Here is a 5,800-nt window from a genome sequence, read left to right as displayed (position 1 = left end):
AAACCTCCTCAGGCTCCATACTGTATATCTCATCTCTCTGGTGTTAAACCTCCTCAGGCTCCATACTGTATATCTCATCTCTCTGGTGTTAAACCTCCTCAGGCTCCATACTGTATATCTCATCTCTCTGGTGTTAAACCTCCTCAGGCTCCATACTGTATATCTCATCTCTCTGGTGTTAAACCTCCTCAGGCTCCATACTGTATATCTCATCTCTCTGGTGTTAAACCTCCTCAGGCTCCATACTGTATATCTCATCTCTCTGGTGTTAAACCTCAGGCTCCATACTGTATATCTCATCTCTCTGGTGTTAAACCTCAGGCTCCATACTGTATATCTCATCTCTCTGGTGTTAAACCTCCTCAGGCTCCATACTGTATATCTCATCTCTCTGGTGTTAAACCTCCTCAGGCTCCATACTGTATATCTCATCTCTCTGGTGTTAAACCTCCTCAGGCTCCATACTGTATATCTCATCTCTCTGGTGTTAAACCTCCTCAGGCTCCATACTGTATATCTCATCTCTCTGGTGTTAAACCTCCTCAGGCTCCATACTGTATATCTCATCTCTCTGGTGTTAAACCTCCTCAGGCTCCATACTGTATATCTCATCTCTCTGGTGTTAAACCTCCTCAGGCTCCATACTGTATATCTCATCTCTCTGGTGTTAAACCTCCTCAGGCTCCATACTGTATATCTCATCTATCTGGTGTTAAACCTCAGGCTCCATACTGTATATCTCATCTCTCTGGTGTTAAACCTCCTCAGGCTCCATACTGTATATCTCATCTCTCTGGTGTTAAACCTCCTCAAGCTCCATACTGTATATCTCATCTCCTGGTGTTAAACCTCCTCAGGCTCCATACTGTATATCTCATCTCTCTGGTGTTAAACCTCCTCAGGCTCCATACTGTATATCTCATCTCTCTGGTGTTAAACCTCCTCAGGCTCCATACTGTATATCTCATCTCTCTGGTGTTAAACCTCCTCAGGCTCCATACTGTATATCTCATCTCTCTGGTGTTAAACCTCCTCAGGCTCCATACTGTATATCTCATCTCTCTGGTGTTAAACCTCCTCAGGCTCCATACTGTATATCTCATCTCTCTGGTGTTAAACCTCCTCAGGCTCCATACTGTATATCTCATCTCTCTGGTGTTAAACCTCAGGCTCCATACTGTATATCTCATCTCTCTGGTGTTAAACCTCCTCAGGCTCCATACTGTATATCTCATCTCTCTGGTGTTAAACCTCCTCAGGCTCCATACTGTATATCTCATCTCTCTGGTGTTAAACCTCAGGCTCCATACTGTATATCTCATCTCCCTGGTGTTAAACCTCCTCAGGCTCCATACTGTATATCTCATCTCTCTGGTGTTAAACCTCCTCAGGCTCCATACTGTATATCTCATCTCTCTGGTGTTAAACCTCCTCAGGCTCCATACTGTATATCTCATCTCTCTGGTGTTAAACCTCCTCAGGCTCCATACTGTATATCTCATCTCTCTGGTGTTAAACCTCCTCAGGCTCCATACTGTATATCTCATCTCTCTGGTGTTAAACCTCAGGCTCCATACTGTATATCTCATCTCTCTGGTGTTAAACCTCAGGCTCCATACTGTATATCTCATCTCTCTGGTGTTAAACCTCCTCAGGCTCCATACTGTATATCTCATCTCTCTGGTGTTAAACCTCCTCCAGGCTCCATACTGTATATCTCATCTCTCTGGTGTTAAACCTCCTCAGGCTCCATACTGTATATATCTCATCTCTCTGGTGTTAAACCTCCTCAGGCTCCATACTGTATATCTCATCTCTCTGGTGTTAAACCTCCTCAGGCTCCATACTGTATATCTCATCTCTCTGGTGTTAAACCTCCTCAGGCTCCATACTGTATATCTCATCTCTCTGGTGTTAAACCTCCTCAGGCTCCATACTGTATATCTCATCTCTCTGGTGTTAAACCTCCTCAGGCTCCATACTGTATATCTCATCTCTCTGGTGTTAAACCTCAGGCTCCATACTGTATATCTCATCTCTCTGGTGTTAAACCTCAGGCTCCATACTGTATATCTCATCTCTCTGGTGTTAAACCTCAGGCTCCATACTGTATATCTCATCTCCCTGGTGTTAAACCTCCTCAGGCTCCATACTGTATATCTCATCTCTCTGGTGTTAAACCTCAGGCTCCATACTGTATATCTCATCTCTCTGGTGTTAAACCTCCTCAGGCTCCATACTGTATATCTCATCTCCCTGGTGTTAAACCTCCTCAGGCTCCATACTGTATATCTCATCTATCTGGTGTTAAACCTCCTCAGGCTCCATACTGTATATCTCATCTCTCTGGTGTTAAACCTCCTCAGGCTCCATACTGTATATCTCATCTCTCTGGTGTTAAACCTCAGGCTTCATACTGTATATCTCATCTCTCTGGTGTTAAACCTCCTCATCCATACTGTATATCTCATCTCTCTGGTGTTAAACCTCCTCAAGCTCCATACTGTATATCTCATCTCTCTGGTGTTAAACCTCAGGCTTCATACTGTATATCTCATCTCTCTGGTGTTAAACCTCCTCAGGCTCCATACTGTATATCTCATCTCTCTGGTGTTAAACCTCCTCAGGCTCCATACTGTATATCTCATCTCTCTGGTGTTAAACCTCAGGCTCCATACTGTATATCTCATCTCCTGGTGTTAAACCTCAGGCTCCATACTGTATATCTCATCTCTCTGGTGTTAAACCTCCTCAGGCTCCATACTGTATATCTCATCTCCCTGGTGTTAAACCTCCTCAGGCTCCATACTGTATATCTCATCTCTCTGGTGTTAAACCTCAGGCTCCATACTGTATATCTCGTCTCTCTGGTGTTAAACCTCCTCAGGCTCCATACTGTATATCTCGTCTCTCTGGTGTTAAACCTCCTCAGGCTCCATACTGTATATCTCGTCTCTCTGGTGTTAAACCTCCTCAGGCTCCATACTGTATATCTCATCTCTCTGGTGTTAAACCTCCTCAGGCTCCATACTGTATATCTCATCTCTCTGGTGTTAAACCTCAGGCTTCATACTGTATATCTCATCTCTCTGGTGTTAAACCTCCTCAGGCTCCATACTGTATATCTCATCTCTCTGGTGTTAAACCTCCTCAAGCTCCATACTGTATATCTCATCTCTCTGGTGTTAAACCTCAGGCTTCATACTGTATATCTCATCTCTCTGGTGTTAAACCTCCTCAGGCTCCATACTGTATATCTCATCTCTCTGGTGTTAAACCTCCTCAGGCTCCATACTGTATATCTCATCTCTCTGGTGTTAAACCTCAGGCTCCATACTGTATATCTCATCTCCCTGGTGTTAAACCTCAGGCTCCATACTGTATATCTCATCTCTCTGGTGTTAAACCTCCTCAAGCTCCATACTGTATATCTCATCTCTCTGGTGTTAAACCTCCTCAGGCTCCATACTGTATATCTCATCTCTCTGGTGTTAAACCTCCTCAGGCTCCATACTGTATATCTCATCTCTCTGGTGTTAAACCTCCTCAGGCTCCATACTGTATATCTCATCTCTCTGGTGTTAAACCTCCTCAGGCTCCATACTGTATATATCTCATCTCTCTGGTGTTAAACCTCCTCAGGCTCCATACTGTATATCTCATCTCTCTGGTGTTAAACCTCAGGCTCCATACTGTATATCTCATCTCCCTGGTGTTAAACCTCCTCAGGCTCCATACTGTATATCTCATCTCTCTGGTGTTAAACCTCCTCAGGCTCCATACTGTATATCTCATCTCTCTGGTGTTAAACCTCCTCAGGCTCCATACTGTATATCTCATCTCTCTGGTGTTAAACCTCCTCAGGCTCCATACTGTATATCTCATCTCTCTGGTGTTAAACCTCCTCAGGCTCCATACTGTATATCTCATCTCTCTGGTGTTAAACCTCAGGCTCCATACTGTATATCTCATCTCTCTGGTGTTAAACCTCAGGCTCCATACTGTATATCTCATCTCTCTGGTGTTAAACCTCCTCAGGCTCCATACTGTATATCTCATCTCTCTGGTGTTAAACCTCCTCAGGCTCCATACTGTATATCTCATCTCTCTGGTGTTAAACCTCCTCAGGCTCCATACTGTATATATCTCATCTCTCTGGTGTTAAACCTCCTCAGGCTCCATACTGTATATCTCATCTCTCTGGTGTTAAACCTCCTCAGGCTCCATACTGTATATCTCATCTCTCTGGTGTTAAACCTCCTCAGGCTCCATACTGTATATCTCATCTCTCTGGTGTTAAACCTCCTCAGGCTCCATACTGTATATCTCATCTCTGGTGTTAAACCTCCTCAGGCTCCATACTGTATATCTCATCTCTCTGGTGTTAAACCTCAGGCTCCATACTGTATATCTCATCTCTCTGGTGTTAAACCTCAGGCTCCATACTGTATATCTCATCTCTCTGGTGTTAAACCTCAGGCTCCATACTGTATATCTCATCTCCCTGGTGTTAAACCTCCTCAGGCTCCATACTGTATATCTCATCTCTCTGGTGTTAAACCTCAGGCTCCATACTGTATATCTCATCTCTCTGGTGTTAAACCTCCTCAGGCTCCATACTGTATATCTCATCTCTCTGGTGTTAAACCTCCTCAGGCTCCATACTGTATATCTCATCTATCTGGTGTTAAACCTCCTCAGGCTCCATACTGTATATCTCATCTCTCTGGTGTTAAACCTCCTCAAGCTCCATACTGTATATCTCATCTCTCTGGTGTTAAACCTCAGGCTTCATACTGTATATCTCATCTCTCTGGTGTTAAACCTCCTCAGGCTCCATACTGTATATCTCATCTCTCTGGTGTTAAACCTCCTCAAGCTCCATACTGTATATCTCATCTCTCTGGTGTTAAACCTCAGGCTTCATACTGTATATCTCATCTCTCTGGTGTTAAACCTCCTCAGGCTCCATACTGTATATCTCATCTCTCTGGTGTTAAACCTCCTCAGGCTCCATACTGTATATCTCATCTCTCTGGTGTTAAACCTCAGGCTCCATACTGTATATCTCATCTCCCTGGTGTTAAACCTCAGGCTCCATACTGTATATCTCATCTCTCTGGTGTTAAACCTCCTCAGGCTCCATACTGTATATCTCATCTCCTGGTGTTAAACCTCCTCAGGCTCCATACTGTATATCTCATCTCTCTGGTGTTAAACCTCAGGCTCCATACTGTATATCTCGTCTCTCTGGTGTTAAACCTCCTCAGGCTCCATACTGTATATCTCATCTCTCTGGTGTTAAACCTCCTCAGGCTCCATACTGTATATCTCATCTATCTGGTGTTAAACCTCCTCAGGCTCCATACTGTATATCTCATCTCTCTGGTGTTAAACCTCCTCAGGCTCCATACTGTATATCTCATCTCTCTGGTGTTAAACCTCAGGCTTCATACTGTATATCTCATCTCTCTGGTGTTAAACCTCCTCAGGCTCCATACTGTATATCTCATCTCTCTGGTGTTAAACCTCCTCAAGCTCCATACTGTATATCTCATCTCTCTGGTGTTAAACCTCAGGCTTCATACTGTATATCTCATCTCTCTGGTGTTAAACCTCCTCAGGCTCCATACTGTATATCTCATCTCTCTGGTGTTAAACCTCCTCAGGCTCCATACTGTATATCTCATCTCTCTGGTGTTAAACCTCAGGCTCCATACTGTATATCTCATCTCCTGGTGTTAAACCTCAGGCTCCATACTGTATATCTCATCTCTCTGGTGTTAAACCTCCTCAGGCT

The sequence above is a fragment of the Oncorhynchus keta genome, unplaced genomic scaffold, assembly GCF_023373465.1.
Source record: "Oncorhynchus keta strain PuntledgeMale-10-30-2019 unplaced genomic scaffold, Oket_V2 Un_contig_2872_pilon_pilon, whole genome shotgun sequence".
Taxonomy (NCBI): domain Eukaryota; kingdom Metazoa; phylum Chordata; class Actinopteri; order Salmoniformes; family Salmonidae; genus Oncorhynchus; species Oncorhynchus keta.
This window is presented reverse-complemented; position numbering follows the sequence as displayed.